The sequence below is a fragment of the Lampetra fluviatilis genome, chromosome 3 (assembly GCF_964198595.1).
Source record: "Lampetra fluviatilis chromosome 3, kcLamFluv1.1, whole genome shotgun sequence".
In the NCBI taxonomy this organism is placed as follows: Eukaryota; Metazoa; Chordata; class Hyperoartia; order Petromyzontiformes; family Petromyzontidae; genus Lampetra; species Lampetra fluviatilis.
This window is the reverse complement of record NC_136277.1, coordinates 20,034,850-20,055,252: the sequence shown is the minus strand read 5'-3', so window position 1 is coordinate 20,055,252 and position 20,403 is coordinate 20,034,850. Positions and strand designations below refer to the sequence as shown.

General features: G+C 41.9%; 1 protein-coding gene across 5 annotated transcripts in view; it reads left to right on the top strand.

Annotated features, from left to right (window-relative positions):
• The window catches only part of SNCAIP (synuclein alpha interacting protein), a 218,232-nt gene that overhangs the window by 86,403 nt on the left and 111,426 nt on the right, over positions 1-20,403 (top strand). For all 5 annotated transcript variants that reach the window (XM_078884680.1, XM_078884691.1, XM_078884688.1 and 2 more), the window contains exon 2: positions 15,684-15,782. The gene's annotated coding sequence lies outside the window, so the exon portion shown is untranslated. The remainder of the gene's footprint in view (positions 1-15,683; positions 15,783-20,403) is intronic.

The window sequence follows — 20,403 nt, the reverse complement described above, 5'->3', positions numbered from 1 at the left end:
GGGGGGGCGTATTCTCTGGAGAGGGCAATAGTGGCTGAATTACATTTGACTAAATACATCAAGCATTAAAATGCATGTGAGCCAATGGCAATCCGCAACACAATACACGTTATATAATGTTGAACCAAGGGAGGAAAAGAGTTCGTTTTCTCTTCAACCACAATAGCACGTTTAGCTGCTTTGTGTGAATGCACTGCGGAACAACAGTGTGCCAATACCCATGCCAGGTTAGGGCACAATGTACTTGCTTGAATGTACAGGTTCTCAAGTATGCTTGTGGTTGATATGCCGAAGGGTTTCACACATCTTAACCGAAACAAACTTCAGCTGAAATAATGTACTTCCTGGCATGCGCTGAGACCTTGAAATGTATTGAAGAAATGCTAAACATACTCACTCAGAGTCTAGCACGCATGGCAAAAACACAGCAACTTAAACCACGCATCAACATCAATTTGGGTTTCTCAAAGTAGTGAACTTTTTGCCGTTCTGGCAACACGTTCCTTCACCCCGCGAAGTACTGACCTGTATCATTTACAGTCAATTTACAGTTAGCGGAAAGGTTGCAGAGAATCTTTGCTGGACCTATTATGGCTTTCACAAAGTATTAACGTCCCAGTAGCTTGCCTGTCATATGCAACACTGGATGTTGCTCTACACGTTAAACGATTTTTTTTTTACATTCTGTGTTTGCCATTGTACTAAAGGCATCAGATACAGATTATAGCCTTTTTCGATATCAGATTGCTCACTCACAGCAGAGCAACACGTCCTAATAAGGAACAGACGTGGACTGAATCACTTTTCTGTGTCTAATCTGTGGACTTTTAATACCTTTTCTTTATGCGACACTATAAATCTGCAGTAAAAACAACATGTTTGTTTTGCTCTTTAACAGCTTTGCACCCTCTTGTGATAATACAGCCAAAACCATGTGCAAATGTTTATTTTACATGGATTTTCTCTTTTCAGTCTTCAATGGCTAGGCTCAGACCAGAACACTATATGCACATCAAGAAATCTCTGCATCAAACCTCTGAATTGTATTCACACTGTGGCTGAGTGTCCATATACAATACAGTACTTGTGTAGACATTGTCTCCATGATTCATGTTACCATTGCAGGTGCAACGATGCATCGATACATTGATTCATATCATCCCTTAAGCTCATGATACGTGTATCAGCTTGTGCCTGTAAGACATTTTTTTTGTTCATATACTTTGTATGTAATTGCTTCACATGACCATTCCAGCCACTAGGGGCCACTATATTCTCTCTTCTCGTCTCCCATTCAGCACCTTCACAGAAGCCGCTGGGTCCACGAACTTGAAGCAGCATTCCCTTCCAACGCTGCCGATCGTATTCTCTCTGTCGCTCATGTTTCCGTGTCATCCACCACAATGTCAATCTGCTTTAATCGCTCCTTTAATCAAAGCACGACAATTCATTCAATCGCATGGGGGAGAGGGGACGAACCGTTACATCCCTAATAACCATTAATTCACGGCTATCTGCCTCTTAAAATGCAAGAACTGCGTCACATTGAGTGGACACACTTGAAGAAAGCTTTGAGAGTATCTTTTGTTTGGAACCTTAGAGAAAAAAAAATCGATGAAAGTGTAGTTTCTGCTGATTCGGGGGAATCTTTTGTAAATTCCACATTTTGCCTCGTGGGTGATAAGCGAGAGTGAAAGTTGAAGCGCCCCGTGATGGTTAGATCATGTCCTGGTGGCGACAGGACGAGCCGGTGCGGAGAGGGTGCGGAGGCGGTGAGGTTGTCAGGGGATGAGACACATTTTGACAGGGCTGTTAACGTCGGCGCGACGGATGAGCAACACTGTCATGCACCGTGAGGCAAGGGGCTGCAATTTCTTCAGCAGCTCATTAGCCCCGTGCAACGCTAATTAATTGGCAGCGCAGGGTGGCAAAGAGCTAAAAAGATTTGCTTTCTACCCGACTTCAAATAGAAAAACACATTAGTCCAGTATACTGTATCTACAAGATGTAAAAACGTGTTCAGTGAGGTGAAATCATAATGCCCACTAGTGATCTGGTTAATATTCACAATTCTTGGTCATGATTATATGAAACATTTTAGTTATTTTTACATTGTGGATAATGGTATCGCCTGTAGTGGCGACATGTGGTGAAGTGAACCCGTTGGTGTAGTACTGTATACAGTGCTGCATGCAGGTCTCTCTCGCTTTATGCGGGTTCGATTCTGGCGATTTCGGCTATTTCGCGTATATGCAGCTAACCCCTATTTCTACCAGAAATTCGCTCTATGCGGTTGGAATTCACTGACTGCTGCGTGCACTACGCGCTACTCGGCAGCCAGTTGTCGCTAGCGGTCTCGCTTTGTGCACCCATTTCTTTGGGAAAGTGTCTCTATTGCTGCCGTGTAAAGCCAGGGAAACATGTGCAACACGCGGTTGTTGAAATATACTGTAAAATAAAAACATCACGACACACTATTATCAACATTGATTCTTGGAAATTGATACAGGAGCTTAACAATCGATGTTAATTGATTATTCAAATGCACCGTTCATCCCATAAATATCGGGGTTACTATACGAGAGGTCAGCTGGTAAGATAAACTAATGCATTATACTTATTCTTGGTTCTTTCGGTAATAGTTGTTTTGTGAAAAAAGTAAGGACGAAAACAATATAAAGTTGTCAGAAAAATGCACACATTTTACAATTGCTACAAATATCCGTGACAGTTGTAACAAATATCCGTTACATTGGTATATTGGTAACGGTTATTTGACTCTGCTCAATTGAATATTGGCCGTGTGATTTTTTTTCACGAAATAATTATGAAAGGGCTGGCTGGGATTTTAGACTTCGGAGAAGGGATATGGACTGCAAGCCAAAGGCTGCTTGGGGAACTGTGGAGACACCCGAGGAGAAAGAGCAATGTGCCATCGTGCAGAGACTGATGGTTGCGTATGTTCCGGCAATGAAGTACCCTGTCCTCGGTTGAATACTGCATTAGTGCAGTACTAATGCAAGACATGTTTCAGCGCTCCCTGGGCACTGCATACGGCTCACGTGACTTTCTGCTTTTATTTTGTTCTGTGTCTGCAAACATCCATGTAAATATGCAGCGAACCAAGGGGTCGTCCAGAACTTGAGCCATCCAATACGGCTTGCCCTTTAAAACAGACACATGATGATCTCATAGCTAGCTGCAGGAGATATCCACGAAGATTAATTCGGTATACTTTATAGGGAAGAAAAACACAGATGTTTGATATTACAGCACGAAGGGCCTGATGTCCATTGTCTCTCGGAAAATGTTAGGCAATAAAGAAGTCGGTGTCAAAAATTTTACTTTTTTTGCAATTGGCTTTCGTTTCTACTAAAACAACTGCAATAGGTGGTAGTTTTGTGCGTAATTTCTGCGCTGTGCTCCGGACGAAATTGAATATTTGAAACAAATTCAGAAATACCGAGGGCTTTGCAGGTGCTCTGTGTGTCGTGCTATATAAAGGTTTATGAGTTCTGAGACACGCGATCGGGTAACAACAACGACGACGCTGGATGTAGAGGCACACAGCTGCGGGGATATTACCTTCAGCGCTGCACCACATGTTTTAATATTCTCAATGAAAATTCTGGCACGGTGCAACAGTACTGCGTAGCGTTTAAAATGCTAAATCATACTTTATTATTTTGATACAGTACCCTTATTGCGCCTCAACCAAAAACCACGCAGTCCTAACAGGAGCCGCTCCAAGAAGCAGGCAACCACTCAATTGAAAATTGCTCCCAATTTCTTTTGCATTCATCGAACTCTAAACCGGCACCTGTATTAAATCAAATGCTAACAATTCTGGGTTGTGCTGTGTTATTAGTAATGTGAATAATAGTGGTTGTGAAAATAAATAAATAACCGCTCCTTTAAAATATAGCGCAACTAAAACGATTTTTTTAAGGTCACGGTCCTGACCCTTTTGTAGTGCCAATTTACTGTAGATTTCTGCGAAGCACAGTCTTTCACGTTTACAGCCCTGTCTCAGAGCGCTCCGTGTGACATGCAGGGGTGGCTGAGTTATTGCCTGCAATATCCCCACTGGTGCCTGCACAGGGTTCGGGTCATCTGAATGAAAGGCGCCCCACACACACACACGAGTGCTCCGCAGTGGGGTTTAGCGTTGCCCGCAATGCGCGCTCCCCTTTCCTCCTTTCGTGTACCGCATGACCCCATCCGCGACACGTCACGTGTTTAGAAAAGTCTACCGCCACTCACCGCCGACATCGCAGAATGGATATTCGAGATGGCTTCTTGGTCGAAGACGCGTCTCTCACGTGCACTGGCATGCTGGAAGATGGATATAATTGCGAACGATAATGAAAGACAAATGCTACGAGAAGGCCAATGGCAAAACCTCTCTTTGACCTTTGACTGCAGCTAGAGTGAAACTAAGCACCAATAATACCCTTCTGCTAGTAAATCCTGGGAAAGGGCTGTCGTTCAAACGTACCCACAGGTCCGTTAGTGAGAAATGGGCTGAGATGCTAGAAAAGAGCACGCTATTGATGCTGAGCCAATTGAGTACGGCCTGTCAAATCATATGAGCAGCTCTCCATTATCGCCAAATGCATGCACATGATATTAGAGACTCGCGTTGGCAGCACATACGAGAGCTGGTGCTTCCATTTAAACATTTGAATATTTTCATAAAACTACTTTTTGTGATACACACTTTAAACTAGATTTCTCAACCTCTTGAAATAGCCAACAACATTTTCTTGGTTAGTTGTGTCATGAAAGTTATTCGCATTAGTCACAGAATGTGTTTAGCCACTGGGATCATGCCGATAAAATATTGTCAAGGTTTTGACAAACACTTGGATTACAATCTTGATTTGAAGCTTTCGTGACTGCAGGAATCCATACTCTTTGGTTCCTTCGGTAAAGTCACGTAGGTAGAAATATATATTTTATGAATTAAACTAAGTGCCATTTTACCTTTGTTATCACTGAGATTCACTGTCTTTAATATGTCCTCCCTCATTGTTTTCATGTAAATTAAAATATTAATTCCTAAACTATGTAACAATAACGAGACGTAATTCTGACAGTTTTGCTGCCCATTTGTCAATAAACTGGTCAGTCGTGGGGGTTGTTTGACCATACTTCACCACACTGATAAGCGGGTGTTGGTAAATGAGTGGTCGAGGAGTAGTTAAAATATTACTCAAATTGATGTTAGCAGTGGCTGGGAATCGAACTCTGGTCGCCAAGTTCACAGCGCTGAGCGCTAACCACTGAGCCGCCACTCCACACCCGGGAGAATAAACATCGGCGTCAGTTTTAGCAAGGATGCACACGTTCAATCTGAAGTGAAAATTATTCATCTAACTTCAGTTGCCTGTTTTACTAAAAACAAAAATCTAAAATAAGCTCCCACTGTGCCATACGTAGTCGGCTGTTCTTGAGACGGTTAGCGTTATTCAAAAACACGAGACTTTGAATTATTTGAGCATGTGTACTCTCACATTTTAAAAACAGGCTCTAAGGCCGTCGAAAGGTTTTCTTAAGCAATCATTTCTATCCCCATTCCCTGTCAAATGTGTGCCCAATAATGTGAGGTCTCTTCCTCAAGAACGCTGGCACAGTGAATGACAAAGCATTCATACGGCCGCACGATGCAATTGTTGCGGTCTAATTATGTCATTTTTCAGCAATGCCGCTGCAATTTTCCATTGAGTGACGGAAATATTATTGAAGCCATAAAAATTGCAGGCAGTCTCTGTAAATCCCGACACCAATGCAGATTATAGACAGCAGTAAAAGAGGTGGTTAAGATTTGAATGCATCATTTCAGATACTTCAGTGAATGCTGAAGTATGCAAATACATCATCACCAAAGAGATGGATTGCTCATATCACACATTCGCAGTGTGATGTGTTAGTCACTGTACGCATAGTAAATGTTTTTCTTTGTCTCCATTCACGTACTACTTTCGCACCTCCAATTAGCACGGTTGGCTACGTACGGTGCGAAAGAAGTTAAACAGTTTCCGGCCTGGTGAAAGTGTTTCGAATTCGTTTTGGGCCTTGATATATGTAGGTGAAGCTGCACGCACAGTCTGTTAAATGGTATACATAAAGGTGCAGCCCTGCAATTACTCAATCACGCCCCTGCTGGCAGAAGGCCTTAACTAAAAACTGTTCTAGAGAGATTTGAAGTTTTCGTGACTGCAAAGATTCATACTCTTTGGTTTTTTCGGTAAAGTCACGTAGGTAAAAATAAAAAATAAATTAAATCACGACGTTTCGGGCGCAACACAAGCGTCCTTCTTCAGGTGGGGACAACTTAGCGAAAGCACACCGCTTAAAAAGAAGCACTCTTGTGTTGCGCCCGAAACGTCGTGATTTAATCTATGTAAATTTTTTACCTACGTGACTTTACCGAAAAAAACAAAGAGTATGTTCTAGAGAGCCCTTCTTTCTGGAGGCTGTTTTGTATGTCTCTTCCATGCTGGCCAGACATCTTAGAAGAAGTGGGAGCACCCACACTTTTAACTCCCACCACATGCGATTTGCCGACCTGCTAACTGTTGCAGATCCATTCCTGCTACGGAGTGGGCAGAGGCAATGGGAATTTAAGAAAGTGGCCCATTGTTTCAACTTTTCGCACCATGAGATTGAACTGGCAATCTCAGGCTTTGCAAAGCCATAGTGCTAACTCATTACATCACAGCAGTATCCCACAGTGTCTGTGGTTTGATCGAATTTAATGTATAAGTTGAAGTGTATTGAATAAGCAGCACAGTGCACTCTGTAATATCGACTTGTTTTTTTTAAATTATTATATACAGTACATTTTATTAATGTATATATAGCCTTTATTTTGTTAGGTGAGAGCTCTTTTTGGAGACAACACATCTCTGTTAAAAGGGCAACTTCAGTCGACAAATGACAGCAGTGCATTCATTTTTTAATTAAGCCACTTCACCAGACATGATATGCATATCCTGCCACATCAAAGTAAGACTGCTGGCATAATATTAGGTTTCTCTCACATTGTAAATTGACCAAAAAGTAATCATATATGTGTGCAGTGCTCACTCACACATTGTATTACTGCGCCGTATTGTGTAATTCATAGCAGTCAGCTCATTAGATACAAGCCATAGCCAAACCAACCAAACCAAGTTTGGTTTATGGAGGCCAGAACATTTCAACATTCTCAATTATACGTTTGCTTTTTTTTAAACACAATTTCGGATAATGAAACACCCTGCATTATTCATATCTAGAGTAATTATTGTAATGATATTCAGTGCACAATCAGAGGTCGCAAGTTCAAATCGGCCATGGGTTGACTCAGCCCATCATCGTTTCAGGGTTGATAAAAAAAACGAGCAGGCTTTCGTGGTAATTAAGTTAAGCTATTCTAAGAATGACTGATCCCTACCATGAGATGACATTTAGATGCATGTATTCTAATTGAAAGAATAGATTTCCCATTGATGATTTAATGCATTATTACATGCCTCGTAGTCATCCATTAACATCACCATCTTCATCTTAATTTGGATGAAATTAGACCCTCACTGTCGTCCCCTTCTTTTTATTTCGTGATATTACACGTAATGGGAAGGCCACTCTGTGGCTAATGTGGATCATCCAGGCACCATGGCTATTACGAGTTGCGGATGAAAAGGCTACAAGGGATGAGGGAAATTGTCTTGTCATGTAGTTGACTTCACCGAAGGGACCCCGTTACTGCCGAAAGCGCTTTCAGGGGTGCTGTGCTTGAGCTACTCAAGTTACAGCTCTTCGATTACTTATTGTATTGCCGATAACTCACTACTTTTAAGACGTTCAAGGGCACCGGTATAACAAACGCTTTGCAAAAGAAGCTAGGTCAGGGGTTCGGTTCTCTTTTTTTTTAATGAGACGAGACCGACGATGATTGACAGGTTTAATTCAAATGCACTGTACTTGAAATTAAAAAAACTAGCGCTCACCGAACTGAGCTACGGCATTGCCCGCCCAGTTCTCCTCCTTGAATTACACGTCCGATTGAGGCATTAACCTTAGTGCCCGCTCACTGTTATCAGGGCAGTGTTTAACTCAATGGGAAAAAAAGCACACGTACAAATATCGATATCCCAGACAAGAGAGGAGTCCATTTTGTTGCATGTCTTTTACCAGCACTACAAATGTAATACAAGGGACTAAATATTGCAACTGGGCGTGCGTGTGGTTGTCGATCCAGTGGGGAAAAACACTGTCATTTTTGGGAGTATGGAATAACAGGTAAGACAATTGACTAATGAGAGCAGTCATCCTCAGATCGTCTATAAAGATGATCTGAGGATGTTATGGCAATTGGCCGAGGTCACTGCATGTCACGGCACAAGTGCACCGTGGGTGGAAGGCGACCCGACAACATATGAACTTACCTCTAAGATCTCGGCTTAAAGCTTTCGTGACTGCAGGAATTCATATTCTTTGGTCTTTCGGTAAAGCCACGTAGATAGAAAAAATTCTAAAAAAGAATAACAATATCACGACGTTTCCATCGTAACATGCGCAATCGTCATCATTGTGTTGCGATCGAAATGTCGTGATATTGTTATCATTTTTTAAATTATTTTTTCTATCTACGTGGCTTTACCGAAAGACCCAAAGAATATGATTACCTCTAAGATTTATGAATACTAATGGCTGTTGTGAATGATGAGCACCGCCAGTCCTGTGGTTCCCTTGACGTCGAAAGATCTCACCAACTCAGCGTGGAGATTTGACATCACACCCAAGAATGGTGGGATTTTCATCTGGACATGCGTCGCTGTGGTAAGGCAGGAATTAAATAGAATGCTGTTTCTTTTTTGGACGCGTGTAATTTAGATGAGGTAAGATTCCCGTCCACGCACATGCACCATGTCTCAGGCACAGGAAGAACCTGAGTGTGTATTTAGTTGCCTTTACAGCTCAGTGAGCAAGTTAAAGAGGACACTCGAGGATCTGCGGTTGATTGCACCGCACGGCGATTACCTATCCACCTTGTTTCTCGCATCAGAGATAGAGAAACAGACAAGGAGAGTAAAGCAATGGCCTTCAAGAGACCGTAATAAAATTGTCCAGTCACCTGTTTTTAATTCACAGTAATTGAATGCAATGTGGAGATTCCTCTGTATACAGATTCAGAATATGTGCACCTTTCTAAAGCACGCTGCGATGTCGAGAAAAGAACATCACTGTGGATGCTTGTTATCCTTCCCGCCAACCTCTTATTGATACTTACAATCTTATATGAAGGTGTAAGTCGACGAGGTCTTGATTATACAAATAGATCAACCTCAGCTTAATGCATTGTGGTTGTCATCGGCATCATCATCCTCTGCCCCCTCCCTCTCTCCGCCCCCGCCCCCTCTCTATATTTAAGGCCTCGTCACAGAGACGATCTCTCTTTGTGCCGATACGTGTTCTCTCTCTGTGTATCTTTGTGATATATGTCTGCTTATATGTCTGTCTATAGTTTTCTGGTTAGATTTTTGTTGCTATTTCTTTTATACCTGATGATTGCTTGTGTTGCAATCGAAACGTCGTAGTATGCTATTATTTAATTTATTATTTTATCTTTATACGTGACTTTACCGAAAGAACCAAAGAATAATTCCTGCAGTCACGAAAGCTCCAAAATTAAGATCATCATCCCTGCTCAATACCGCCGCTGTACGAAAGCCTCCTCAACCCTCTCGCCATCTTTCACGATCCCGCAGCTGTGGCTTCGCATTTTGTAATTCTATAAAGGTTATAGTTACATATTCTCAAACCTCTGGTGATTTATTTTCAGTTTATCTTTTGGTTCAACACTGAACATGCGTGCGTGCGACAAGAGGGGTCAACATTGTTGAAAAGTTGATAGTTGCACTATTCTCGTAGATTTATTTTATTTAAGAGGCAAGTAGATGAGAAAGTTCACGGATGTAAAAAGTACCCTCCCTCTCATACTTGCACTATTATGATAAATACATCATTGTGTGGTGCAACCTTGGCCTAACCACACAAGTAATAGTTTACCACTATTGCAAATAACGTGGGGACATGCGGATTAATGCGGTTTTACCTATCTGCCATGAAAAAATAGGCAACGTAATGAAAGAAATAGTTTTTTAAAAAGTCAGTTATTTAATAAGGAAAGCCTCAAGATATATTTTTTTGCAAGCGGTTGCTGCTTTGGCATGTTTGTCCAACACCATTAACGAGTGTTTGACACGTGCAGAGAAACTGGGAAACCTGGATAAAACCAGCGAAAAAACACCTCCCATCACTTGGTCACATCGCAACCACACGTTTCAATCATCCGGCAAGCTCTGGTGGTTACCCAACCAAGTATGAAGCATATTCAATCTTGCTTAGCTTCTGAGGTCGAATGGGATCATGCACATGCAGGTTAATTTAACCATTGAAACATGATGCTCAGCGCCACCCTTTTATCTTGAGTATTTATTGGCCATAATGTGTTCAAAACTAACAGCCAGACGCGTTGTCAAGCATAATAAGAAATTATAGGAGCCAAAAGATGGTAAACTGTTAATATTTAAACTATAAAAACTAAACTTGTTTTTTTTTACCAGGTATGGCCCACTGAACTATATAGCTCTTTTTAAGAAGTGACCTGGTCACAAATGATAGCTCAACGAAGTGGCTTATCATGTGGAAATGTATTGCAGTCAAATACTCTTAAAGCATTTTTCGAAATGTGGAGGGAAAAACCGGAGGACCTGGAAAACAAATCTACGTGACTACGGGGACAACGTGCAAACTCCAAATATACAGCAGGCGTCAGGGTTGGGATCGAACCCACGACCTCCTGTATACGAGGTGGGGTATTTAAGATCTTGCCACCATGGTGCCCAGAACTTTGGACATTATTCCACCTGCTGTCATGTCCCTTCTTGTCATGTTGCAAAATAGGGATTGTGTAGCCAGTCCACATGGACTGACAGGGCCAAGACACTTTTGTTAAACTCTATTCTGCGTTTGCCTAGCAAACAGCACGGAGATGAAAAAAGACGCGTAAAAAAAAAAGACGAGGAAGGAGTGACGTTGGTTGGGTATTCTGCTGCAGTGGAAAGGAGAGGCCTGTGGTGGGGGTGGGCAACAGGGAGAGAAGAGGGGAGTTAAAGGCTGCACGGGAGTGATTTCATGTTTTTTCAGCCCTTTTCAAATGTCTGGAAAACATTTCTTTGAGCACTGTTGCCAAGCCAAGGCTAGGAACGCTGGGACCCCGAGCCGCGCTGACCTTGTATGGAGCAGCGCCGTGGTGCAACTTGGCACAAAGCTCACGCTGGATTTCTGATGGCGAGATTGTGAGTGTCGTGAGCATTGGTGCAACACGCCAAACAGCCGAATCCATTTAGAAAAATAATAATAAATTGCTTTAACCTTTTTTGCATTAGCTTGAAAGGTGCCGTTAAAAGTCCTTTCATGTCAGCAGCAGCTGCGCTGGCCATCCGGTGAGGTCGTGGCAGAAAAATAAAAACACCTAAATAGGGTATAATGCTTGTAGTCACGTCAAGGCGCGATCGGCCATAACAGCTGTATTCACCAAACAAATATTTTGGTGCTTGCTCAATCCTAAAATTCATCTAAATTGCAAACAGACATAAGTGTAGCCACAAAGGAAGGGAAAAAAATTGCAGGTATTGGAATTGTTTACCCCAGTGCATGTGCTGACAATTATCTTTATTTTTTGGCTAAGAATAACTTTCCATTAGGTTGTCTGAACTGTTTTACATCACAAAGTATAGCTACGCTTTCCAAAAAGTGTCAAGTTCAGAACAGAACTGTCCCGTCGATGCTTTTAGATAGATTAAAGTCTTTGAGGGTTGTCGTTATTAAATCTCTCGAGTGCTAGAAAAATAAAATAATTTTAACATGTATGAATGGACTCTTTGCAGAAGTCAGCCCTTTCAGAATTTAAAATTGCATTGAGGCATTTATAAAACCAATGAATGGTCACATTTTCTGGGATGAGCGTGGGCTTTTTGGTGGCACTTTGGAAAATGTCAAGCTCACGTCTTTATGCAAATTGGTGTTCTTATATTTTACGTCACTCATTTGGGAAACATTTATTTGATTGTGTATTGTTTACACCAGCAGCTGGACGAATGCATTACCCCTACTAAATGTCTTTTAAAAACACATTGTTGGAGTCCACATCTGTCCTAGACTTGTGCCTTTGTAAAGCTATAAAGCTGTCGCGAGATTAATGAATCAAATGAGATGCTTTGTAAAAAAAAAAGCTAGATCACGACATTTTTCTGAGTAAACAATGATTTTCTTTAATACGAAGCAGTTGTAATGTTGTGGTAACGTCCACATCAGAAGCTTTTTTCTGCTTAGGCTAGCACCTAGCACTGTCTTGCGCTCGCACCAATGGGACTGAAACATTCTCGACTCTGGTAAGTCGAAGGCAAAATATAATCTCAGATGCATTCAATGTTCAAAGTAGATTGAAAGTTCAAGGCAGCTAACAGCTAACAGCTGCAAATGTCCTTGTGTATGTCTTATAGATATCTGTATAAAAAGCATTTTGGTGTTTCTTGATTTTCATGGAAGAAATTGATTTTCCAAAATTGTGATAATGGCATATTTTCCCACTTGCAATGTATACACCCTGCATTTACACAATGCAACGCTACAGCCGGTGTCTCTATCTTTTTGTTTACCCTATTTCACATGTCCAGTGTGAATAAAAATACGAAGCCACATTCCCACATTTGCCTCTGTGATATTTTAAACGTATATTATGATTATCAGCCACACGAAGAGGTTAAATTGCTAATTATTTGTACAGCCTGTTTGTGCAATGCACAATTTAACACAATTTAAACTGCCGCCTGCCAGATGTTATAGGGACAGAACGATCTTTTCGTGAGTAGATTTCTTTGCTGTAATTGCCACCCAAGAGACTTTGATGGTTCCACGGCTATTCTACCCTCTGTATTAGCACCTGTGCACAAAACAAACAAGACACCTTAGAAGATACCAAGTAAGATTTCAGACACCAAAATAGCACACTGTTCTCATTGCATCAAAACAATACAATGCGACTTTAACAAATCATATCCCACTTCACAAATCTCAAAAACTGCGTAGTTATTTAGAATGGGCGATGCATTTTTCGAAGGCCTGCCATGGTGATGATATTGTTTGTTTTGGATTTTATTTGCCTGAAGAGAGCCTGTGGCCCCTGCAGGCATGCCTTGGATCAGCCCGTTTCAAAGCTTCACAAAAGCCTCATCCTCCAGGGGATATTCGAGCAGTTCATCCAGATTGCTTGGCTCAGAGAAATACGACCATGCTGGCTTCGGCCCAGGGGAAAATATGACGGTGATCTGTGTGGATTGTAAACGCTAAACATGAAGAAAGTGTTGCAACAATTATCGGCAGTGCAGCGCAACTGCACAGCTGTTTCGGACGGAATGTGTTATTCCATTGGCCAAGTATGTAGGATAAATTCGTGGTCTTTAACTCAAGGAAGATTTGATTAGGTCTGTGGTAGATTAATACTCATTGGCTGAATATTGTGCTACACCCTATGTAAATGCAAAGCCGAGTTTTTGTCCGTTGCATCATTGTGCACTCTGTATGCCGACAGCATATAAGCTAACTGAGCACGCAGTTGGAATTCTTCCAGTCGCCGTGATATGAGCCATAACAGATTGTTCGAAGCCTGATGGGAAAGTTTTGGAAGGGTGCTCATGGAAAGCTCCAGGACTGCAGCGATACTTTGATTTCTCGAATGTTGGTTTTCTGTAAAGACCACACGCCGGTCCATGTTCAAATGCTGAAGTTCGTCCAAGTCTGACTGTGCGTGGAATTTGCCACATTAATTTGATTGGCCACACTCCACTTAAACATTTTTTTGTTAGCTTATGTGGGGATGAGCGGTTGGATATGAATTTCAGAGACGCATTCCATTTCCAGAACCGTGAAAGAAGTTGACACCGTTAAATGTGTTGAGCGTATAAAACTTACATCAAAGTGCACCTCGATGTCCGGAAAGAAAATATGACTAACAGTTGGTGTAACCGTTTTTCCAAATAATTGAAAACAATAAAAAAAAAACTGGAATGATAATCATTACAGAGCCATAGTTCACCAACGCACTGATGAAGTGTTCCCATAGCACTCCAGTTAGGTAGCGCGATACCGCACAGACCTTCACCTTTACAGAAGGGTGTGAAGGAATGGAGGAGGCAGGCAAATGGAACAGCTGTGACATTTCTCTTGATGTATTTGGCTAGTGATGTTTGCGATCAAGTCGTGTGGCCGAGCCACACATTTTGCAGGTTTCTTTGCGAGCAAAAATTGATATTGAGTAGCTGGGCAGCCAAGTGGTGAGAGCACAAGCCGCAAAGCCATTGCAGCGCAGAGTCATCGGTTTAAATCCTGCAGTAATGGTTAGAGGTGTAAAAAGGTTTTTTTCTATCTGCTGTAAGGTACAGAGGTGTTAAAAGTCATCTTATGTTACTCACACAAGTAAGCCAGTGTTTGCCATCACTACAATAAAGTATAATTATTTAAAAATACCCAAAAGTAAAAAAGAAATCTAAAACATCTGTCCCTTCCATATAAAATTACCAAACATTTCCTTCAAAAGCAGATATTATATTGCTTCGTATTTGACATTTGTAAAATAAATGTTATTGAACTTAAATAATGTTGCTGTTTTTATTTTACAATGTGTAAAGTCATTTTTAGTAAACCTTGAATATTGGCTGTGAATGATCATCTAATGTATTGAATATGTATTAGGCAAATAATTCTAAGATATGTGCATATATACTAATACTCTGCACATAGAGCATATTTGTCACAGTCGTGCGCAGGTGCTCGATTGATTTTTTCATCACCGGAGTGTCAAGAGATAGCGATGACTCGGGGAGGTCTCCATCCAACAGTAGCTTGATCATGGCTGATGATGACAGCATATTTGTGTGTATGTATGCATGTGTTTTACTGGTAGGAACCTCCTGGTTACACCAGCCCACAGGGGATTATTGTGTCCATCGTGCAGGGAGGGGCTGGGTGGGGAGGGAGGGGCTGGGTGGGTGGGGAAGGGAGGGTGGGGAGGGGCTGGGTGGGGAGGGTGCGGCTGGGTGGGGAGGGGAGGGTGGGGAGGGGCTGGGTGGGGAAGGTGGGGCTGAGTGGGGGGTGGGAGGGGTGGGGCTGGGTGGGGAGGGGCTGGTCACCCCGTGGTGCCCTTATAAAACTCAACGTTTAGCCTACTCACGCCGGCTTGTGCCCGCCCTCACAGTCGGGCATATTTGCGGAATACACCACGCCGCTGTTGACCCTGACCTAGCAACCCAACGTTCCTACCAGCTCCCTCCGCAGGAATGTTTTTAGTTGTGTCGTGGTTAGTGTGCTGCACTATGAACCCGACCACCCGGGTTTGATTCCCGCTCACGGCCACCACCAGTGAAGATTATTTGAACTGGTTCTGGGCCTCCCCTAGGTCGACTCAGCCCCAAATGAGTACCTGGTGCAGTGTGTGAACATCGCTACTCGGGAGACAAAGGCAGCCCGGCATGGTGCTGGCGTCCCACCCCCACGTGTGCAGTGCCGGGCTAACAGAACTTGCCCCAACAGTCTATTAAGGCTAAACAGGGGATCTTTGTCTTTGTTTTTAGGAGGCTGGCTGGCTGAACTGCAAAAACAAACTTCACACGCCAAGATGATGTCACACCTCTTCTCTGCTACCCATCAAGTCATATGAGACCCCACACTCGGTATGTTAATTTCGCAAGAAATGCTGCAGATTTTCACACGTAAGATAATCTCACGTACCTCTGGAATACAGTACATTTTCTGTCGTGTTCTTTGATATAGCTAGACAAGTAAAAGTCTCAGTTATTTGAAACTGTTACCTGTACTACATTTATTGTAAATGTCTTCCCACTTCACCATCAAATACACATGTTGTGTTGATTCTAAATTTGAAGTTTTCGGGACTGCAAGGGTCCATACTCTTTGGTTTTTTCGGTAAAGTCTGTTTTGATTGCAGATAATTTTGTCATAACTTTCACGTATATACAATCAATTAATCAAGTAAACATCTATATTACCATGGCAAAATAAAGCCACCACCATTGGAAATGAGCACCGCCATCAGAGACACTTTATCGACTATTACCCAATGATTGGAATGATGCCGTGGTGTAATAGTTAGCTCACTGGACATTTAATCCAGAGGTCGCCGATTCGATCTCACAGTGGGGCAGTTGAAACAATAGAGAGAGGTTTCTGAAATCCCTCCACCTCTGTTCACCCAGCAGTACAAAATTGGTGCACCGGTTAGTCATTCGCCAGGTCGCATGTCTTTAGATTATTGAAATTATTTGGCTGCTATACATTTCCACATAATTAGCCACTTCGTTGAGCTATCATTTATGGCCAGGTCGCTTTGGAAAAAGAAGCTAATAGCTCGCTGGGTCTTACCTGGCGAAATAAAAGAGTTTAGTTATATTTATTTATTTATGTGAGTGATTTGCTTATCTTTCCTATAATTTGCACTCCTATCGTCTTTTTCTATTTTTGTTGTAACGGTTCGGACCTGCCCCTACTTGACATCTGTGAAAAAGAGCTTTATAGCTCATCAGATTTCTCCAGTATAAATACATATTTTGATTACTATTTCGAATACATTCTGGCCAATGTAGAAGAGTGGGCCGAGCATACCCTGCAGAAGGGCTTTCCAGATGGTCTCTTTAGAGCTCCTATAGTGGAGGCCCTTCCGCCAGCAGTGGCTTGACCAAAGGACATTTCAGAGCTGCACCTTTAACCTATTACTTTAACCATTAATTATCACCAGTTTTTGTTCTGTACTTTAAGTGGAAGTGTAGATAGCTGGACACCCCTCCAAAAGCTTATAGACATCCCGTAATATATTTATACTCTATGAAATGACTGAGACATCCAATATGAAATGTAAGCAATGCATAAGCATTACAGCCATTCAATAATAATCTGTTGTATCCGGTCTGCTCTGATTATTCCTGGCTGTTGAAATGCCGCCTCGGCTGGAGAAAGTACTTGAGTTAGCATTGAGTATATGTTTTTGTATACACTTTTATGACAATATTCATAATATTTCTCATATCATATGCATGTACATTTGATACTTTAGAATATTGGTCGGCTGACACAAGCTTGCTAGTGGAAAAAATAGGTTGGGGAGTTATATATGTATACGTAATGCAGCAGTAATAATGTAAATACGTGATGTTTATGTAACACTGATTTTTTTTTCATGCAGCTTGAATATGTATTGCTCTGTTGAGCATTTTGGAATGGTTATACAGTCATGAAGGAATGAGACCCAAGGCAAAAGGCTGCAAATTGAATGCATCTTTGTTCACGATTTTAATGTACATATTATTTATGAGCATTGCCCAATACTGCGTTTTGTTAAAGTGTTGAAGGCAGAACTGTTTATTCTCTGACCACATTGGGTAACCTTCACACTCCACACCTTTTACACGTGTACGCAATAAAACAAATTTTGTTTTAAATAATTGATTGGCACTGGATTGTAATTCAGGTACATATATTTAATGCTGATGTTTTACCACATTTCATAACGGCATCATGTACGATACAAAGCGTCCATTTGTAACTCTAGAGAACGTCCCATGGAAGAAGGTATCGGATAACTACTTCTAAGATCCCGATTTAAAATCCACAAACTTGGGGCACACTTTCCCACGTGCCCTACTGCAGTGAAAAATATTCATTGCATAGCAGTCAAATGGTTAATCCCTTGGTCATCAAAGCAGTATTGTTTTACTTAGAGCTGGGATTTAGACAATTCAAGTGAAAACCAAATTTAATTCGATGGGGGTTTTTTCCCCTCGTGCAGTCATTGATGAGTTATTTGTGACTGGGCTCAGACCTTCCATAATTAAATTGAAACCCCAGTTTAATCATGGGCAGCGAACACCTCGATTTGAATCCAGCATTTCAGCGGTGCAAGATAAGAGCCCTGACCCCTGAGCAACCAGACCACGTTGCGCTGATTTGTTATTGAGATTTAAACCAAAAAAACTGGTTGTTGTTAAGCATTTGGCAAGAAAAATAAACCATGTGGCGTTCAGGTGTTGCTTTTTCATGTTAAGGAATGTGTGAAAAGACAACTGAAACGTATGGTTTTGTTTTTTTAGACCAATGAAGCATTGTTATGGTAAGGCATGCTTCCCCGCAGGAACTGTATTAATAGAGTGCTGTTCTAATGCGGTGCAATAGATCAATCATGCTGCAGTTTCATGTGAGCAGCATGTGTGCAGCTTGGATGTTAATTTAAATATTGGCATGGGTGTGCATATTAGTCCTAAATATTCCACTAATTTCTCTGAACATAATACATATAAAGCAATTGTGTCTGCCATTTTTAACCAAAGTTTGAGTTAAGAACAAGGCCTCTAGCCAAAACCCAACTGGATCAGGATACTGTTGCGAAAACAATATGCTATTGTAGCTCTGTTGATCCGTTGAGCATAATTTCATTACCTTATTCTTTACCATGACTTGCAAACCGAGGCAATGTCCATTCAATATCAATGCGGTGACCTCCGCAGAGCTGCCAGGGATTTTCTGCGTACAATTTATTTTAATTGTGGCAATTAATAATAACACAGGGTAGCGAACTGAACTTCATCGTTGGAGATAGAGGGCCCTTTTGAGGGAGTCGCCTTCCAGCAACAACGGAGGGCAGAGGAGCGATGCTCACAACAACGAGCGGAGCACCGGCCTGTTAAAACACAGCACAGTAGGGGGCACAGGTGGTGCATCTGCCAGTCATCTCAGTCAGTCAACCCATGGCACCTGGGTCTGTCCCGTAACCTCCTGCCAGCGAGCATTCGATAACTTCACGTGGCCTTAAAGTGCACCTAGTCTGGCACACGCGCCGTGGTGATGTCACCGCCACTTAGTGGCGAATGGTGGTTGTTGTTTGAAGTTGAGTATGGGCAAAAGTGGCTCTGTAAATGTTATATTTATCATATCAGTGATATAAGGTCGCAAGGAGATCACAGAGCAACCATACATCTTTCGAACTTGCAAATAGCATCGGTATTGGCGATGTATTTGCGGCGACGCCTCTGTGGGGAAAACTTAAAACCTCCGTTTCAATGTAACACAAATTAATTCGATTTGTTTTAATGTTTACATTATTTTTTTAGAAGGTTCAGTGTAATATTTATTAATTGTTCTCCCTCCACCACTCTCCCACCCTTGGCGCTCAGGCAACAACCCTTTGCCAAGATGCCCTGCTACCCAGGGCTCTCCGAGCTGCGCTCTCTGGCCGAGATGACGGCGTAGGGTGTTGTGGGATGGTGTAGGGTGTTGGGTGGGCTGGGGTGTTGCGGGCGAAGGGAACGGGTGTCAGCTCTCGTGCCAATTGCACGGGGACACAACACGTGGGAGGTGAGATCAGCCAGTCTTCCTGCCCTACAAATACCTCCTTTCTCCCACCTCATTGTCAAGGTCGTGGGGGAGTCTGTTGGAAGCAAAAGGGCAGCCTGTGAGTGGGATTTCCACTGTGGAAATCGCACTGGCAGTTTCTCGTAGGTGCAAAATTGTGGGCCACTTGGGAGCTTAACTGTGCATGAAAAGGACCGGAACGTACTCCTGTACACGTTGTGTCCCGTAATGTACAGCTTAACGTTTGCTTAAATAAATATACATTTATAAACTTGCAGTGAGAACCCAGTGCGTATTAGTTCGCTATGCCTGAACTCATACGTATAAGATTTTCCAGCTGCTGCAACGTGAAACAAAATGAATCGCGCAATTTCTTGTATTTCAGTTGGCGAAGGAAAAGAAAAACATTCACTGTAGCAGCTGGCACCCACATTCGCTCAGTAAATGCAATACAATTGTGTGCCTTAATAAATGTGCCTATTTACTTTATGTTAATTCTGCCCGTGTGAAATATGTTATAATATCCCTAAATAGTAATATTGCTCATTAAATCCCACGACCCGAAAACACAATGTTCTTCCTATTTTTACATTTGAATTGATGACGAGTTCGATAGATTATCACGTAATGTTTCACAACACGAATACCAATGAATGCGTTTCTCCTCCATCTTTGTTGGTCAACTTTTTATTTACCTCTTTACAGGACCATTTTCGTGGATACTGCAGATATAGATGCTCTTGATACATGTCATGTAATTTAATAACGTGATTAACACATTTCAATGACGCTGCAATTAAGTATAATTAATGGTAGTACTGCTACTTGAATGGCATATGAATGTCTTTGCTTTTTTCCATTCAAGGAAATGTAAGCACTGTGCTGTTTGTGAGAGCCTGGTTCGTTGGGATTATAATTTTAAATGCATTAATA